Source organism: Anser brachyrhynchus (genome assembly GCF_964034855.1).
Source record: "Anser brachyrhynchus genome assembly, chromosome: 2".
In the NCBI taxonomy this organism is placed as follows: domain Eukaryota; kingdom Metazoa; phylum Chordata; class Aves; order Anseriformes; family Anatidae; genus Anser; species Anser brachyrhynchus.
Genome location: NC_137695.1, coordinates 150,764,926 through 150,785,430, shown reverse-complemented (window position 1 = coordinate 150,785,430; position 20,505 = coordinate 150,764,926). Strand labels below are relative to the sequence as shown.

General features: G+C 39.8%; 1 long non-coding RNA gene across 1 annotated transcript; it reads left to right on the top strand.

The window, feature by feature from the left end:
• The first annotated feature begins 366 nt into the window (after positions 1-366).
• LOC308190529 lies at positions 367-16,715 on the top strand. Its single transcript, XR_013947297.1, has 3 exons — positions 367-1,248; positions 4,010-4,147; positions 14,067-16,715. It is a non-coding gene; the product is annotated as an uncharacterized lncRNA (long non-coding RNA).
• Positions 16,716-20,505: the final 3,790 nt, after the last annotated feature.

Below are 20,505 nucleotides of genomic sequence, written 5' to 3'. Positions count from 1 at the left end.
GGAGCCTTCCAGACTTCTGCACAACACAATAAAATGTGATTTGCAATCTGTTTGCAGTATACAAACAACACAGTACACTAACCAGAAGGAAGCAAAGCACAGTAGCTGATTAACAAAAGGCAACAGAGGACAACCTGAAACTATTATTGGATACTTCTACTATATGTTTTTGTTCTGCACATTCCAATTTGTAACACAATAATAATAGCAATAAGTAACTTAACATTTCCATAATGTTGTTCTTCCTTTGCTTAGAATGGTTCTTTTCAGGTTTACTTCAGATAAAACAGGTCAATACCCAGCTGACTGAGGTCAATCAGGCCAAAACTACTCATTCACCACTTCATTTTCAGGTGTGTTCTTGATGTTATCAGTTGCACACAACCCTACCTTCACCTGCTCATAATTCCTCTGAGTAAATGGAGCAAGAGGAAGTCTCTGGATTGGATATGAAATAGCTCTGGGAGAATATACTCCTGACCTTTTGTTGGTTCTGTCTTTAATTTACCGTTTGCTAATAGATGGTTCTGTAGGTTAACAACCGAGCAAAGAGAAAGCTAGTTAAGAAGAGGAATGTGAAGATAAACAAAGTTTCACAAAATGTAAACAACTCCTTTGCCCAAACAAATGTTGTGTGCTTCTACCACTCATTCTTAGGCTGAAATGTTTTTTGTAGTGCAAGCCCAAATTACATCAGGTAATTCAAAACATGTCTAAGTTAACTATTTCAAATGTTCAAGGTGTTTGTAACATGACTGTGTGCTACTCTAACCAGCATCAGTCTAACAAGGCTTCTGTCAAATGTAGTAGTAAAATTTCCTTAATCCCTGTTGGAAAAGGGCTGAGGCCTACACCAAGGGTTTTGGAAAAGCCAGTCACCATCTGGGGATTGTCTACAAGTTTTTTGTTTGTTCATTTGTTTTCTAAGCAGGTAAAGTCTGAAAGCAGTGAAAAAAATAACATTGGGCTTGCTTGAGTTTGTGTCATGGTCAGATAGATCCTCAGGGGTTCTTGGCAATGTGAAACCTTTGGCACAGGAGTTAATGGTGTAGCATTTTCCTTAGCTGTCTTGTCAACAGACTCCCTTTACATGCCCATCTATCCTCCCTTTTCTATTAAAGGAACATGCCACAGGCCTTGCTTCTTCAGGAAGCCTGGGTTAAAAAGCATCTCTGGTGAACTTGCTTCTTTTTACATTCCCTGGATTTTACTTTTGTCATTATGTTCAGGATAAAACAGACAAAATAGGTAAGTTGCATTTTTTTCTTGCTTAGAAGATTAGTTCATCAAAAGATGCTGTTTGGTTCACAAAGCTGAAAATGAAATTCACATGGAGGGGAGGAGAAGAAAAAGATGAGGGGGAGAATTACTTCCAATGAGACTTGAAGGTAGGGCTTGGGGTATGAAGCAATTTTAGAAGACCTCTGTAAGGAGGTGAAGAAATCTGCCTGGTTAAAGCAGCTGTAAGCTGTCATCTACATGGAGCTACTTACAGAATACAAAACCTGGTCTTAAAAGCTTGATATGTTGTGTAGTGGGAAAATAGTGGTTGAATTCCTATTACCTATCTGGCTGTTTTTGGTTAGAGACCTACCTTCTTTGGATTCCTTAGCTGAAAATGCAGAGTTCACCATACCCAGGAACATAGCAGGTTCTCTAGATGCAGATGACACACCTCGATCTACCTTATACATAGGAAAGGATTTGAAAATGTTTCACATTCAAAAAGGCTGCCTATGGAAACACAGACTTTGCAAGAACTGCGTTGCTATTTGGAGATAAGTACACATCTATCGCTTTAGCAGGGTGAACCTACAGGAATTTCAATAGTGCAGCAAAACCTGTTGTCCACAGTGAGAAAACTTTGAAGAAATCATTATGAATGGAAACCCACGGGAAATTCCTGTCTTTTAAGCAGGTTTTTCCTGTACAGGGAATAGCCTGGCCCGTTACTACTACTCTCTTTCATTTTCTCTCTCACATACACACAGAGGACCTAAATATTGTTGAAATGTCAGTCTCTGTTCACACTCTCTCAGCTGCAGAATGCATTTTCACATTGTACCCCTCCTGATATCATCCCAGAACATTTCACTGAACAAAGAACAAAATGTGTCATCTAATAGCATCAAAGAACATTATTACCTTGGCAGAACTAAAGGCACAACTATTGAGTAATTTCTATTTTCTAAAAAAAATCTCTGCGTCTACTGATTTGAATTTGAATCTCATTTAGAACCCAAATATAAAAGAACTGACATTAAAAAAATGTTTTTTTTACTGAGCTAAGCAAGAAATAGGTTTTTGTATTCTAATAAATAAATAATAAAAAATCTTTTTTATTATTTTAAGCCATAGCTGAAATATAAATCTTTCTAATGTTTGCCACTGGTTTTTTTTGTTGTTGTTTATTTGTTTGTTTTTCTTTCAATGACAGTTGGAAATTTTGAAACAACACAACACAATTACCACTTTTTTTCCAAAGTATTGTCATATAGGAACATATCAATGTCTCTTTGCCTTGTAGATCCACCAGTTCTACATTAGGCTTTTTGAATTAAAAAAATAAAATAAAAATAAAAATAATAAATGCCTGTCAACTCTCTTCAAATTATATTGCTTTACATTTAAGATAGAGTTCAAGTTAAGTCATCCTCTGATTTCAGATTTCTACCAGTCCTGCCACAAGAATATCTTTGCTGACTCTAATGTTATATGGGTTTCACAAATCAAATCAAAGTTCTAGGTCCAATGCAACCTTTCAAAATAGATGACCCCAAGAAACTGTCCAACAAACAAATGAAGATGCAAAACTCCACTACTTTGCTCAGTTCCAATCAAGTGAATGATTTATGTTTTCTCTTTTGCCTTTTATGAGAAGCTTTTCTCTTTTCATATTCAATATCATTCTGTACTTTCTAATAAAGTTTCTGGAATTAAATTAGAAAAAAATAATAGTAGCTTTATTTATTGTATGAGCTTTAATGAAATACTACCACAACTAGACTGCAATACAATTATTTTCTTCCAAAGTCTTCACTCCTCCTTACTAAGATCTTCACTTCTACTTAAGTGAAAAATGAATATTCAAAATTAACACCCATGAATTTCATATAGAGAATTCCATCTTATACAGAATTTTCAAAGACTTGTTTCTAAGTAGTAATATGGAAGTGCTGAAGTAAAATTCTGCCAAGAGAGTGACTGGAAGGATGACTTTCTGTTCTTCAGGCTCGAGCATACTTGAGTTGACTTCTACAAAATAATAGAGCACCTTTCATAAGCACTAAAAATTTAATTGACCACTTTTATTAAAAGACAGTCCCTAATCTTACTACACTGGAGTTTAGAAATGTTTTTCTCATTTCCAACCTTAATGAATTTAAGGATAACACTAATTTATTCTGAGACCAATGTTACCTTTACTATAAATAGTCCTTTGCAATGCTCATGCTGATCCCCAACACTTATTTATTGTCAGCCATCTCGTTGTAGTGTTCATTTTGCAAGGTATCTTTTGGTTTCAGGATATGTCCCTACATGTCTTGAGTTAAGAAGTCCACCTTCTACATGGACAATGGTTTGTTCTAGTGGACTGAACTGTTTCACTTGGTCAAAGTGCTCTATCTTTAGTATCTGACAATTTAGGAATAAGTAAATCTTAAGGACACAAGGAAAAAAAGATACAGCTAATTATTTCCTTATAAATGATGAAGAATAACTTTGTAATCCAGTGCAAAAATGTATCCCTGTTTGGTCTATCTTTTTCTTTCCTTCTGTCACAGTATCATAATCAGTTGACTTTTACTTTCAAAGGCAACAAAAGTTAGTGAGCACATTATGATTTAACAAGATAACTAAAGATTGTCATCAATTAAGATGATAGTTACAGGAATAAATTGGGAGTATGCGACATTGTTTTTTTACCATTCCACATAATTTAGGATCATTACTACAATTGTTATTTATATTTTGAATTTTTAAAATTAATGACCTCTATGTTTTTCAGGTAGAGTGTGCAGTAATTGCTCTTCCCAAGTACTGAAGCAATAGGCAGCAAACTTTGGTCTCTTGGTGGATATCAGCCAAATCTAAGTAGAAAAATGACTGAATTTGGAGAGGTGCATTCTTCATACTCTTGGGAAAGGTTGGTAAATACTACTGCTAAGAAAAGTATTCTCATTTTCATGATCTATACAGATAGACTATCTCAGCACTGTAAATCAGTGAATTTCCTTCTTAGACAAGGAGCTTTTGGAATGTGTTATTACTAAAGATCTGTTTGATGCATCTTTGACATACATTCAACTGAAACAGGTCACACTGTGATTTTAATCTCTAGGTTTTCATTTCTATGTATTTACCTCATTCTGATCTACCATGGTGTAATTGCAGCGTGACTATTTACAACAGTGGGGCTATACTTGAGCAAAACCTGAGTAAGTAACATCCAAGATGAGTCTTAAAACGCTTCTAATTCAAATTTTGAATGATCTCTGAAAAATTCAGACATACTCTCAAAGTTACATTCCATGAGATTTCTGTTTAAATAGAAAATGCCATAAATATTATATGGTTTCAACACAAAACTTTGCACAGCTACAGTTGTGCCAATTTTTTCCACAAAATCACTGCAAAATTTGAGGCTCTTAAGAATAGAGGAATTTGTAATAGAATAAAAACGCTGATATCAGTGTGAGCTTTATACTGTGTCCCTTTGGTGAGAGTGTTCCCCATTGTTCCTAGGACAAGTCCTGAAAGTCTTCCTCAAATACCATATTGACAGCTAAGTATGTTGACATGTAACTTAGTGGAAATCATGTCAAGAAAGGGGTTAGATTCCCTAGTAGAACTAGGACACGTATAAGATGGTCACAAATCCCAGTCTAAAAGTATTCTATGATTCTACCTTATTTGCACACTGAGGCTATATCTTAAAAGTCTTATGCCTGAGACAGAGCTTCCCCATAGTATTAATGTTTATCCAGCTGAATGAAACATCTGTAGGAACCTCCACAGCTCTCACAGGAGAGAAAGTGAGAAATGAAATTCAAAGGCTCTCCCCATCTCCTTGTATTCCTGTGTGCCTTTAAATCCAGGCCAAGGATTTTTCTCATTATTAGCTGTAGACTTATTAGTGATTTCTTTTACTGAGAATGACACACATTCTGAGTACACCTAAATCCATCCTCCCCTTGCCCTGAAGGTAGCTTATTCTCTACTTAAACCTGCCTTTGGATAGTTTGAACAAATAGTAGCTCAGACTAGTTCAGACCTGTTTTTCCCCTGTTTAAATTGTCTTGCCAATTAGCTGGGCCTTTATTATTTTTTTTTTCTCATATGATTCACACCTGTCTTTCTTCTGCCAAGCATGCTATGTGTATGTGTTTAAAATGACATATGTGGTAGGAGTTAGCCATGATTTTTCTCTTAATAAAAAGGTGTAATATCCCAAAGTTATATCATCACTTGTCTTTGCCACATAATATGCTGCAGTTAGCTTTATTTCTCATTACATATTTTCATTAGGTCTTTTACCATCAACAATGAAACTATTGCACTGGGGGATTGGGAGGAGCAATTTAGTAATGATAATAATTCTGGATGGCATGTTTTCTTCACCCAGGGCAGCAATGGGTGTCTTACTGATAATAATTGGCAGTTTTCAAAATGGGAACATTTTCCTAAGTTAAAAAAAAAATATATATATATATTGAAAATGAAGCAATATCTCTACAGAAAATCTAAGTGTACATTTAACAGTAATAATGATATGATGATAACAGTATATTAAATTCAGAGAGTGAACAATCAGCTTGATTATGGACTCCTAAGTAACAGATTTTTACTGGTGATGCCCATGTGCAGAGGCCCCATCTGAAAAGGTGACACATCATTATAAGTACTGTGCTAAGTATCAGAGTCCTCAAAAATAGACAGAGGTTGGTAAGTGAAGTGACTTCACTGCCTAAAGTCACATGGGTGGTCTGTAGCAGAGCCAAGAACAAAAGACAGGTCTCTTAGATCCTACTCCAGTGGTATACACACCATTGCACTGTCCTTCTATACCCCTCAAGACATTTGATAGATTCCTATGTACTGTGTACACAGCTACCTTTATGCTGTAAGCAATTCATGTCATCCCTGAAATACAACATAGCTACACAAAAAAAGCACAAATGCCTTTGTGCAAGATATAGTTAGCAATGAAAAACATTTTATCCATTTGGCATTGATAAGTCTTCAGTTTTTTCAAATAGTAAGTTAACAAATAAAGGAAACATGAAAGGTTTCCAGTGCATAATTTTCCCCCAGCAGAATTTTAGTCACAAAGATTTGGAAGGAGTTATGAACTCTTCAGGATGGATTGTTGTTATTTTACAGACACATTAAAAGCAACGTAGCAGGAGTATTTGCAAGCAGCAAATAATGTACTTTATTCTCTATGACTTAGGTCCACCATCCACTTAAAAATATTTGCTTTAAAAGCAAGAGTCATTGGGTAATGTCAGGTTTTCAGAATTTGCAAATATCATCTCCTGACCTGTTTCTCAGTAATAAAATAGAGAGTCTTATCTGAAAAGTCCTAGCCTGAGAATGGAGTTGCTTTTAGCTTCAGGATCAAGCATTCATTAACCTTGTTCAAAGGCAATAGTCATCTCAATGGGATAGTTCTAAGAGGAGTAATAAAGATCTGATATGGCTATGTGTATGTCTAGGGGTTGCATGAAAAGAGTCTGTACGTTGGTAGATAATTATTTTGTATGAATTCTGGATGTTAGCCCAGATAAACAAAGGCATTTAGGAGACGAAGCTACAGTGGTTTCATGCTGAAGTGTTTTGCAAAGCCTTTCCAAGAGCTGTCAGTTCTTTTAGGATGACCTGTGGCAAGCTGAAATAAGATGGTACATGTTTTATTTATGGTGCTTTATTTCTATCTGCTCATATATTTATTACTTTGATAGACAGTGTTATCTTTAAATGATTTTTGTTTAGCAGTATCTACTAAAGATGTCTTTTCATTAGTAAACTGCTTTTTGAGATGTAATCAGCAACGATGGTCAGACATCAACCCCACTCAGGAGAGTGCCCAAGGAATGAAAAGACATCAACAATAAATAAAAATAATAAATAATAATAATAATAATAAAACAATAAAACTCTCTGCTGTCTTTAACATGTAAATATGGTTGTCTTTGAATCTCTCCTTGTTATCCTAGAAAGAGGGAGGAGATTTTCCATAACAAAAGTTCCATAATACTAATCACAGAGCCCTCCATGCCAGAGTTCTTGGGGTACCCAGCAGGGACTAAATCTTCTGGTAAAGAAGGAAAGGTACCGTGGACCTCAGAGCCTGAGAAGAAATACAAGACCTGCTTATGACCATCTTTGGCAAGATATTAATCTGACGCCAGGTCTACAGAGAGCTCATGAATTCTTAAAATTTTATGTAAGGTTGCTTGTCACTGAAAAAGACATTTCAGATGCCTGTGAGAGATTATTTTCTACAGTATATTCACGAATGCATTTGTGGTTCTGCTGACATGGATAAGCTAACTCTAGATATCAAGGCTTTTAGAGACAAGAGCCCTTTACCATGCTGCTTAGGGGAAAAGCAGGATTGCTCCATTCCTTTCTTCCCAGACAGAAGATACACGGAGCAGGTCTGGGCACAGTGGGCAAGGCCAGTTAAATAGGATGCAGCACATTGCAAGAAAGGCAGACCTTTTTCCTACGTATAGAGTTATAAGGATGTAGGCTGTCTCCCTTCAGCTGAAAGTCAGGTGCACCTTTCTCCACAGCAAAGAAATTCCTAATATTCCTAGCACAGACTCCATTCTTTAAAGAATAATCCAGTCCTCAGTGTAGCAAAATGCATTCGTGTGGCCAGAACCACAATGACTCCACTACTAGCTCCGAGCTATTGTGTTTTAGCTCACGCAGCAGACTCAGAACAGGGCTTTCTGCCTTTTTGTCAATGCAGCATATAAAGGGTCAGAGATGAGGTGGGATCTCAGGCTTCCTGTTATGCATGTCTATACTCAGACCCTGGGGGAAGGAGACCAAGAGGTTACCAACAGAGGCATCTTCATGGGTTACTTTTGCTCTGGGACGGTCTGCTAATCAGAGTGTGATAAGTAGCAGCTAGGACAAACATAATGTGGAAGTTTACAGCTACTTGATGTGATCTATTTTGTGGCCTCTCGTCTGAGCTGTGTTAAGCCATATCTCATCTTAATTACCACAGTGGAGTTCTAGTGTAACATTACTGAAATCCTTCACATTAGCTCATATGTGTATTGCTAAGAATGAAAACCAAACACAGCTCTTGAGAATTAGCATTTGCATATCTCACTATAGCAAATGAATTGCACTGAGTCACCATGAAAATTGACTGGGTAAGCTAAATGCGTAGTTTGGCTAGAGTCAGCAAGCAAGATACTTTGTCTCCACTCCCACAGACAGAAATCCACACCAAGATTTTTTGGTGTGCAAATGAGCCTGATTTACTTTGATTATAAAACAGACTCATAGCTTAATAAAAGAAACCAAATTGCCTTAACTTGCATGTGCATGTGGAACCTCCATAAATTATGGTCATACATAATGAATGGAATAAAGCCGCAAAAGTTACATGAAAGAAACTGTTCCAATCAAACTTATGCTATGGTGCAAATCTGAAGTGACTTCACCAATCCCAGTTAAATTTCTCTGAGTTTACATTGGCTTAAGTGAAAACAGATTTTCCTCATTAGCATTCAGCTGAAACTTTCACATGACAAGCAGCATCCTCAGGCAGATGTTTAAAGGGGCAATGTTCCCCACACCAGAGCTACACGTGAGATTCCTGATCTTTTTGCAGCCTGAAAATAACATCTTTGATAAATATCACCTCCCAAGCAGACTGTTCAGTTTTGAACATTTTGTGTTACTGAAAAACAGTACTTCTACATGTGTGCTAGCCCCTTGACATATCTAACAGTCCCCCTTTCACAGGTACAACATAGCCAGCTTCCAAGCAACAGTAACAGATTCCGCTTGGCTTTGTGTTTCCAGTATTTATTTCAGGGAAGACACTCAGTATCTCTACTGGATTATGGGTGTTGACTTTTCCTATCAAGAGTACAGAGCACATCCTTCAAACTTCCTGAGACAAGATAGTTGGAATGAAAGCACAACCCTGTTTTAAAATTCAGCATCCATCACAGCCATTGTTCAAAGCCTCAGATGGAAATGACAGAAAACCTGTGAAACTCCAGACACCATGTATTAAGCACGCTGAGGGACTGGCACTGTAGCATTGTGTTAGAGAATTGCTTCCCAAAGACAGAACAAGCATCTCTTTATATGCAGGGCCAGATATTCCGGTAGGAGTGTGTTACAGGATGCCAGTGTAAGCCCACCTCTCTGGTAGGCAGAGCTGAGAAATATCCCCTGAAATCATCACCTGAGATGATACCCCTTCCAGCCACAATAACACTGCAACAGCTCCAGCTGCAGCTGATAGGTTCTTCAGTGTATTAATCACTGGGACAGTTTACCAAAGGTGTTTATGTGCCTGGCATAGGAATGATTTCTGCTGTTGAGCTATGAATAAAGCAAACTCACAAGCATGTACTGTGTCCCTCTCTTACCCACAGTCTCTTGACTCTGAAAAAACTTGAGCCCTTTTGACAGGAGAAGATAAACGTTAACTCTAGTTTCACATCTACCCATGAGCAACGTCTTCGCGTGGGAGTAATTGCTGGCAAAAATTTTGACCAGAGTTAGGCCAAGTAAAGTCACTTCAGATTCACTTTTCTCTTTCTCACGCACAGGAATGCTCCTGTAGAAGGATGTTGTAATAAGGGCGTGACAAAAAGGAATGTCAGAGAGAAAATTAACTTCTTTATTTTTTGGCATAAGAAGGTCTGGGGTAAGGGTTAAAAAAAAAAAAAAAACTCAGTGCTGTTTTTTAGGGTGAAGAAAACTATTATCAGGGACCTTTCTAACTTATGAAGAAGCCTGTGGCTCTCCAGTGGGAAATTTGACTTGCTGCCATGAAAACATGTCCCCTCATCCCAGCATCTGAAATTTTCACCTCAAGAAGAGATGTGAACTTCAGCAGGAAGCTGAACATAGCAAGAACTTGACAGTCCTGGTGTCCTAAATAAGGAAGATGCTTAGTGGAAAACACACGAGACCTAGGAGCCAAAAACACCTTCCCACCACTGCCAAGGAGGGCTGCCACAGTTCCCCCCATGCTGCAGTGAGCAGCCAAAGCCAGGAGCAGCTCCTGCCCTGGAGGGAAGGCATTCTGAGCAGGGCTTGTTCCCTTTTCCTCTGAAAAAATATTTACTGATGTTTAAAAACACACACAAAGGTATGGGTGACTGCCATATCCTTCCCCACTCCGAGCACTGTTTTTATCACAAGACAAGGGGCTGTGCTAACAGCTACCATTGTGTGATGGGGAATGCAGTGCTCAGTTGTGGAGAAGAGCTTCATTAAAGAAAAACACAAACAACTCCCTGGCAGAGGCAGGCTTTCTGTTTACTGTCTCTCCAGAGTTTCCAGCTGAGGAGCAACATGAACCTTACGCTGTCTTGTGGTTTAATGTTGTTTTTATTCAGCTTCACATTGTGAAGGCAGGTTCGAAGCTGTTCTCCTCTCACCTGAAGTCATGACTGAGGCCCTTCTCCAGTGCTGGGCAATGGGATTGAAGTCATCAACATAATTCCAAGGGAAGCACGTGATGGGGACTATCATTTTAATCTGCTCACCATTTACCAGAGCTCAGACTTAAAGCAACAGCAAAGAGGAGTGCCCAGGAGGACTGGCTCTCTTCAGAACTTTAAAATTGTTCTTCCTGAGAAAAAGGGAGAATGAACAAAATTCAGATGTTTAGGTATCAATCTGCCCTTATTCTCTCCTTTGCAGCTCTGTAGTGCCTCTGCTGAGGCCGTATTGTGTGTTTTGTGCTCTGGAGACAGCAAATGGACAGCTGGGTCCCAGTCTGGTGACAACAGATTGTGACCTCCTATGTGCCCACTCAGTGACAGAGGAGGCAGTGAGATAGCATAACACCATCTCCAGCTGGACCCATGACCAAACCCATCCCATGCAAGGTGTTTAGGAAGAGGCAGGTGATGAGGAAGCTGGAGAATGGTTTTTGAGCTAGACAGTGGAAGAAAATTTGATGAAATTGGTTTTGGATGTCAGGCCAAAAATGAGTCAAAATAAGAGTAAGGGAACCTTGATATGAGGGATATCTTGCAGAAGCTGCTGGGATAGCTCAGGACTGAGCCAGGAAGGAGTTTGCAGCCAGCTCTGAGTTCATCTTGACAGAGCCAAGAAGGGCAGCGTTAGGCTGTGAGCTGACTGGGGAATCTTATCCTACTGTACCTCTTTGTCTGAAGTTGTTGAGAGCTGCTGAATGGTGCCAAAATGAGATCATAGGTGTAACAATGATCTTTCATCTCCCAGCAGAAACCCATAGGGATGGACACACAAAGAGAAGAGGGGCAGACATGTATCCTAATACTGCAAAAGTTCTGCAGCCAAAAAATCTCATACTCAAGTGTAAGGAGGACAGCCCATTACAGCATCATTTTACTTCTGGAAAGTCACCTCAAGTGATTTCTGGTGATAAAACATTTCAATTGCTACAGTTAGGGCCTTTAGATGATCAGATCAGATTTCAGATAGATAAATTGCAGCCAGCTAGATGGAAAACAGCAAAATATTTCGTTTGACACTTCCAATTTCAAGTTCAACTCAATGTCACATCAAGAGCTATGCTTAGAAAATATCTGTGAATCAGGATACTTAGTGCTTCAAATACATCTAACAAGATCTGTCTAAATAGTTACATTAACAAAATGATAATGTGTTCAGCCTCTGCATGCAATAAGGGAGAAAACACACAGATTTTTTGTCTGGTTCTTTTTAACTCTTTAATGAAATATTTTCATCTGTGTTTCTAGACTTTGGGATTTTTACTTGTAATTTGGTGGCAAACTGTACTTCAGAGTTTTAGTGTGCTGGGAAAAAAAAAAAGATGAGAATAAAGAAAAGTGATTCACAATGTACAGAACCCAGTCTGCTGAAGGATAAATAGAAAAATCCTCTTGTGGTGGAAAGGATACAGCAACAGCAACATTTTAATTTTAAAAAGTATCAGATACTAACGAGCCCACCCTTCCAGAAAACATCCATGACTGGCTGAACTGTTGCAAAAACATGGTCATTGTGTTGCTGAAAGAGAGTTCATGTTTGATTTAAACACAGCTGCAAAAAAATACCTGGGCACAAACTTTGGGTCTTCAGTCTGATACTGTTGTCAAAATAAAGTAAGATGACAAGGAAGACCTACCACATCTAATATTTCCATTTTATTCTCAATCAGTTTACACTGTATATGTAAACAATCATGAGACTTCTTGTTTTGTAGCTAAATTTTACCAAACTAATCACAGGTAAACTTACAACATAAAAACTGCTCAAACAAACTTCTGAATCAACCTGCTAGTGAAGTTTGTCTCTCTGCAGAACATAGCCCTCAAATGTACGCTTCCTTTCTCATATTTTAACTGGGACTCTGAAGCACCCTTGGACTATAAATTATTCCACACAGCAGTTTATTTCATCCAAAGACAGACAGATATTCTGAAAACTGAATTTTGTGAACTACAGATCCAGAGCCCTCTGAAATGGAGGGAAAGGATCCCCATCTGTGCCTGTGCTATCAAGTGAGTCAACTGCAGGTGAAAGCACAGTAAACCCTATCATTCATATATTTTCTATCCATGCTGCTGGCTGTGACTTGTCAATTAATACTTGCAGTTTCATTTTACATGAGGGATATTTGTGACTAATTGTAGGTGTCTCAGGTGAAGGCATCTACATCTGCACAAGTCACCCTGAGCTGCTTTCATAGTGAACAGAGAGTTAATTCGTACAATCAGTGCAGACTGCATGTGATGTAGCTCAAGAAGATGACTGTAAGCTCAAGGGACTGTATTGAGACAGCCTCTTTTGGGAGGCTAGCAACTATTTCACTTGTAGGAACTACACTGTAGCCACCTAATGCTAAGAGAGATGAACCTCTTCCATAACCTCTGTGCTAGGCTTGGAAAATCAAGGCTGGGGTATCTGACTCTATAATTTACTGTTCAAGGCTCTTCAAGTCCAGGCTTCATGAATAAGAGCTTGAACTCCTGTTAAGGTATTCAACATACCCAGGATTTGCTGCTCCGGGAGGTTTTCTTTGAGGAAGGCTTAAAGGTGTGGGTGCGTCTTGAAAGATTTGTTGGCCCAGTCTTAAGTGACAGAGTACACATGCCCTTGTTATCTGCAGTAGATTTTTGATCAGATACCAAATGTACACAACCATTTAAAATAAAATGACCTTCTACCTTTTTGGCATTACCTACCTAGATGTTTACTTTTTCACCTGTATTGTCTATGCCTGCATTAGCCTTAAAAGTCTTTTCTGGTTCCTGTACAGGTGAACACAACACCTGCACGTTGAACACAACAACATTAGAGACGATGGCCTTGGTTCCTAATGCCAAGAAACAATAAAATATTGAGGAATGACTGTAAACAAATATGTCCCAGTTCTGTGGACTATAACGCTTCAGAAATCAAGTTTCTCACTTCTGTAAACATAGTCCTTTTCTGGCTTTACATCAGAATTGAAGAACAAAATTGCATTCAGTGGGAATGGAGGCAAGCAGGGAACTAGAGAAGTAGCTTCTGGTTACATTGGGCAGGACAGGAAAAATGAGTTTAGCTTGTGGCAAGGAAGATTTACGTCAGACATTAGGAAACACTTTTTAATGATAAGAATAGAAAAACACAGGAATTGCCTGAGGATGCTTTAAAATCAGGCCAGAGGCACACCTATCACGAGTGGCCTTGGTATAGATCTTACCTTGGGCATGTGTAGGTGCTGGGTAACCTCTGCTCAGCCTCCAGCTGCCACCATTTGTGCTAGTACCCTATAATCTCTTTTTTGGGGTTGAAACTGAACTGAAAAGAGAAATAAACTAATTGGGCTCTTTGGATATTATTCTTAACAGGAAGCTGACCGGGATACAGGGGAGCTTCCAGGAAGATCTCAGGATCCTGAGGCCTTCTAGTCCCCCCAGACAGAAGAAATTAGACTCAGATTCCCTTGCTTCAATCAGATGAGACCCGAGATCACAGACAGTGGAAAGGTGTTTCCAGGGCTGGGGACTGGAATGGTGGCCATGACCCGTTGACCATTCTGTTACCCAATGTTTGGGCTCTGGGTTATCACTGTGTGTCCTGTGTAAGTGAAAGAGTAAACGTCTCAGCATGTAGAGCTCAAACACGAGAAGCCGTGAACAACACAATATGTCACTGATCAAGCAGAAACATTGCAAGGCCCACTGAAGCAGGGGAAGATAAGTCTCTACTGAGTGTTAACCACCTGCAAATTGTAAGCCTAAATTCAAGCATATGTGGAAAATGCCAAGCACATGGAAGGAACTTTTCAGCCAATACACTGGGAGAGCATGATTTAGCTCTTGTCTACAGTAATCTCCCATGAGCTACAGCACAGTTGTTTCAGAGCTATGAATATACCAAACCTGATGCTGGCTGGGAAAATGAACTTCCCCAAATTGAATTTTCAGTGTTTTCACCCACAAATGGATGACAGTTATACAAGATAAAAGGCATTGTAAATAGCACTGTACATAGACATGCAGAGGAAATCATGGGAAGAGGCTGTTCTAAAGAACTTACATATATAAAATCTGTTCAAGATACGTAATGTACTTCAAGTGCTCCAGTTTTTCGCCTGCCACCCTTCTGTCATACACATAGGAGTGGGACTGATAGAGTGCAGTCAGACACAGAGGTTATCTCTAGATTCTTTTTTTTTTTTTCCTTTTTAAAAATTGGGCTTAAATGTCTTCATATTATGTGGTTTTGGTTATTTCCTACACACACACATGCATTCTCTTCCTTCTTCCTGAGCAGACCATTTCCCCATCAAGTTTCTGAGGGCTTTGCCAATTTATAATTTTTTTATAAACAGAAAAGAATGAAGAAAATACTATGTAGTTCCTTCCAGAAGCAAGGCAAAACAACACACACAGTGGCTCTGATTATTAGTGTCTGTGGTAAGTGTGTGCTATATGCAAACCATGAACAGTCTTTGGGCTAAAGTTCACTTGCACAATAAAACATTCTTTTTAAAGGAATGCAAATAGCAAATAGAGATCTAAAAATCTGCTAATTCCCAAACTAACCAGAACAAAAGGGAAATAGTCTCAGTTTTCTATATTGTTCATCGTAATATCTAAAGCCAAGTCTTAATTTGCTTTAAAATCCAGAATAATCCCACAAATGCGGCACATAATGAAGAAATTGCCAGCAACTGCTGACTCCTTCTCACAGATATTTACAGGGGGATTATCAGAAGCACTCAGCATTGTCCAAATACTGTTCTACTGTTGTAAATGGGAGCAAAAATCCCCCAAATAAAGGTCTGAAAATCGTAACTAATAGTTCTGTGAGGAGAATGAAGCTTGAATGACATTTTAATTATCAAAATTTTGCAGTGAAATACATTCACTTTCAGTGAAGTCCCCTGCCCAGTCTGCTGTCACAGGGAATAACAGAACAGGACTTTTTCCCTCATATCAAATATGTTTGCAGTAAGAAACCTGTGTTTCTCCTTCACCCTGCACTTAACATTTTGCACACACTACACAAACATAGCAGGAACAGTTTCTGAGTACTAGTTAGTTCAAAGTCAGATGGGCATAAGTAGTAATAATTGTCCATACTATAGCTCCAGCTCACTATTAACCCATCATCTTCAACAAACATCAGAAGTAGCCTTGCAGATATTTCACCTTGAAAATACACATGCTTATCATCAGGACAGACCAAAAGGAAAGATATTCTCCAATTAAAGTGCAAATGAGAGGTATCTAATCATGCTAATCAATGTTGCACAGGAAAAATAGTGTGTCCTTAAAAAGATAATGGTAAGCAGCTGATGGACAGAAGGGTTTTGTAGCCACCCCCTGCGCTGCCCACTGGTGCTTCTGGACAGTTGTTTCATTAGGAGAAGCTTCACATTAAAACACACTGCTTTTTCAAATGGAAAACTATCCAATTAAGAATCCTATTTCTTCTGAGCAGCCAACTATGTAGGCTTAACTGAGCTGCTGATGATGACTAAATCTTCTCAGCCTTTGTAATATATTTTTGCTGTGTTCCCCTGTGTGAGACGGAAATACTTAAACTGATAATGACAACAGGGTGGGCAGGTATGTGTCAGGCAAAATGCTGTGACTAAACTCCCATTTACGAAGAGGCAGCAAGCTCAGGCGCTGGCACGAAAAACATCTCTTTGAATCAGCACTTCCCAAACCAGTGTGTGAAACTGAAACATGCAGCAGCATTGCCAAGTTTTGCAGCAGAGAACAAAGGATGCCTGAGAGTTGAATTGGATTCTAGCATTTAAAACTTTCCTGTATGGGATGCTGCCCTACTTCTGATTCTTTGGGTGGCGTGTGCTGTATTGGCTTGGGTGTCTCTCCACAGCTCTACATAGTGCAGACAGACAGGCTCCTACTTTCTTTATTCATCCTTTCTCCCTCCTTTTTGCACTTTTATCTGTTTTTAGAATAAATAAATAAACACTGTTCAGCTCCCATTGAGCTGTAATAATAGTCTAAACCCTGGGAGTGGGAACATTTCCCCGTTTCTCTTGCTACATTTTTCAAGGCATGCCGCTGAAGGGGAGGGTGTTCACAGGGAACTCAGTGATCTTGGCTTTACACACAGAAAATTCCTTGCTCCCTGGGAAGGTTTTGAGAAAGAGAAATCATCCTGTGACCCTGTTAGTGAGAAGCTTCAGGCTGGTGTAAAATTACACCTGCCAAACTTAGGGGGAGACAAACCTTTTGCAAATGGCAACCACTGTCATGCCATCTGAGAGCATGCTTTAGATGTTCCTCTAGGACACTGCACATGTCCTGACTGGTGAAGCAATGCAGTTATTACAATTGACCTAGACTTAACCTTTGATCCTTTGAGAAGAGCTCTTAAGTCATTTTTTATTAGTCATCTCTTCTGGGTCATGCCTCTGCATCTTCCTCTGTCACAATCCTCTGCTAACTCACCTCCAGGACAGATACTGGCTGGCTTCTGGCTGTATATGCCAAGGGAGAAATACGTTCTACCTACTTCTGCTAATACCCCAAGGGCCTCACTTATCTTTCTGAAGAAAGCTTGGGAAAGTCTAGTGAAAGCAGGCAGGGCTGTCCTTTGTACCTCCACAGCATCTGATGAGAATAAGAAATGCAGCACGCAGCACAGCATTGACTGAAGGCACGCCTCAAGCCCACCGACTCTGAGGGCAATCCCAGTGAGTAAATCACAGCCTTGCTTGTCTCCCCAGACACACCACTATGGTGGCAATCTCCTGGTATGGGGATGTCTACATGTCTGCACAGCCCCTTGCAGACTGAGGTCCTTGCAATGTGTGCTTGGAGGTGCAGGCGATAAACCATCCGAACAAGGATATCAAAGCTGCATCTATTGCCATGTGCAGGGACACAGGAAGGACCTGAGCCTGCCATCTGGAGATGGCTTTACTCATTATTCTGCTTCTTCTTGTGCCTCAGGATTCAGCACAACTCCCTGCCAGTCTCCTCATTGTAGTCCTAGCATCAATGCACTTCATGTCACCAGTCAGGCTGTCACTGTCATCACAAGCCATAGGCAGGCAATATCTTGTGTGTGTTTGCTTTCAGGCCTTAAATTCTCCTCAAATTCTTTGACTGACTGTTCCTGATAGTTTCTGAATGCAGCTGGCCAGTTGCTGCCCTTCCTGCCCTGGAAATGTCCTCTGGGGAAGATTAAGAACGTTTGGCTTGCTGCAATATTCACATCAAAAGCATAAAGCCTGGTCAATCCCTACTAGCAGCTCTGCTCATTTTCAGGACTCAGAGATTTTGGCATCTCAAGAGTGCATTTTATTTTTTATTTTTTTTAAAGGCAGCATTATCTTAACTGCCACAGAACACGTTGAGGGGAAAATATAGAAAACACACTAGGCATATAGATGGCTATAAACATGACTGCAGCACTGTAGACTGTGATAGAGCTAATACATAAAACATACAGGATTAAAACGCACGGCATCTTGACCCAGCTGTTAATGGAGCTGGGATTCACAGCACTTGTGACATGGGCTGTTAGTCCAGAAACAAAGAAATAATTCATCACTGACTGTGTGCCACTGGCCTTTGGTTTTAAGTAAACGGAAGTAGAAGTGCTGTCAGATAAATGTTTGTGTCCTGCCTTAATTTTAGCACAGCCGTTTCCAATCCAGATCTGCTCAAGGTTTTCCAGCAGAGAGCACAGGATGGAGCTGCACTGTCCCCATGTAGAGGGGTGAGCAGTGGATACCCCAACAGCAGGGGGTGGATGTGAGCAGGGAGAGGCAGCACAGATGAGGGCTGTGCTGCAGGATGCTGCTGGGGCAATGACATGCAGGGAGGCAGCCACACTGCTTTTCCTTCTCCTTCCCACAGCTGAGGCCCCAGGTATGTCCACTCCCCCATGAACCCAGCTTGCCCGTCCAGTGTCCTGACATACCCAAACTGAGCACCAGCACCATCAGCACTTTTGCCCCCAGATGTAAGGTATCTGCTGTGTTCAGCTCCTGATGCTGACCCTGAGTCTAACCCACTGGAAAAGCAACTTCAGTAGCTGAGCCAAAGCACGTCTGAGAAGCTGAGTTTTGACCTGTTGAAAGGGTAGGGAGGCTTTGTGCCAGCCTTGGCAGCTCAGTAAATCAATCCCCATGTGGCATTTTCCTCCCCCTTGAGTCTATCCCTGTGAAGGTAAATCACAGTGTCAGCTACCTAGGTATGTTTTGGTTTTAGTTTTGGTTATTGGCCTTGAGAAATAACCTCATTCACATCGCAAACATATGCATCAGACTCCTATACCCACTTAAACATTTTGTTTATTTTTCTGAAAAGCAACACGGGGCAAAGAGCTGCACTATTTTAATGTGCTGGTTCATTGTCAAAAGAGTTGACTAATATTCTCCTGCAAAGGCCAGTACTTACTATATGAACCAACTATCAAGTTCAACTGACAAGTTAATCCATTAACCTAACCGTCATCTAATAAATACCAAAGAGAACAGATTCCCATTGATCTCAGCTGTCACAGGGATTTTGGACTCTTTAAACTCAGTACTGCCTGTGGCTAATGGGTCCATCAGAGTTAAACCCATCACGTATATTTTCTGCTTTCCTATGTCTTATAAATAATTCTCTGAGCCGTTCTTATCTGCTCTAGCCACTTCTTCACTTACTTATTTGTTTATACTTATCCTGTGCTCTCACACTGAGTTCATCCCTGAAAAACTTCAGTGAGCTCTTTTCTGCTTCCACAGGGCTTAGCCCACCTAATCTGATTGCACGTTCTTAAAGAAGCCATACCATAAAATAGGTCTACTTCTCTCCTGTGATCACCGTTTCTGGGCTCTTTCAGTGGCACACGAGCCAGGAAATGTTTGTGGAAACCCTCTTACCCATCACTGGGAATTATGAAAGTGTCAGCTCACCTCTCCACTGAAAGGCACTACAGGTTTGGCAATATGTGAACAGCAGAAAGCTGAGCATCCACTGACTGTCAGCAAGCACGTAACATGTCAGAATGATGCAGTTTGATTGTAGTTTAAAGGTAAAACTTTATTTAAAGGACTTTGCATTAGATCCTTCCTAAGAAACTTGTACATGGTATTCAGCCCACTCACAGACCCCCCTCAGCTTTTGGCATGCCAGGTTTGAGCAAACAGAACTTAACAGGTAGGACTTCAAGAGTTGCTGTAATGTGGGAATCAAATTTCAGATCGGAGGAGTACCAGGAGCTGGATCAACTCCCATGTAACCCAGGTTGGCTTTGTAATCCCATCTCTATCTTATCAGATCTAATTGATTTTATTGAAAGAATTTCCTCTCCCAGGAGTTCCCCCTTCTCCCACCCACTTTCTCCCTGGTCACTCCCTTTGTTGCCGTGTAAATTTTGGACCTTTTGTGTCACCTCTCTGTTGTCACACATTTTCAAACTGTGGGCTAGGAATTTAGTGTGAAGCAGCCCCCTTCTGCTTCCCATGAGCCCCCATTAAAAAAAAAAAAAAAAAATAAATCACATTACTGCTCTCCCTTACGTGCTTGTGTTCCCCGCAACAGACAGATGGAACATTGTCCTTGCTTCATTCAGCTTGCAGAGTGTATCAAGTCTAATCTTCTTGTGCTTTAGCTATGTAACCAACCTTTTGATATTGTATGTGTAAAAAATACCCAATAAACTATAGTTTTTTGTCTATTGGAGAAGACTTATCTCACACCTTTCTCTTAGGTTAACTGTAAGATTTCCATCTATCTTTTATTTTGTTAATGATTCATTATTATCACATCGACTTAGAGCTCAGTTGTTAGAATAGACAACTTT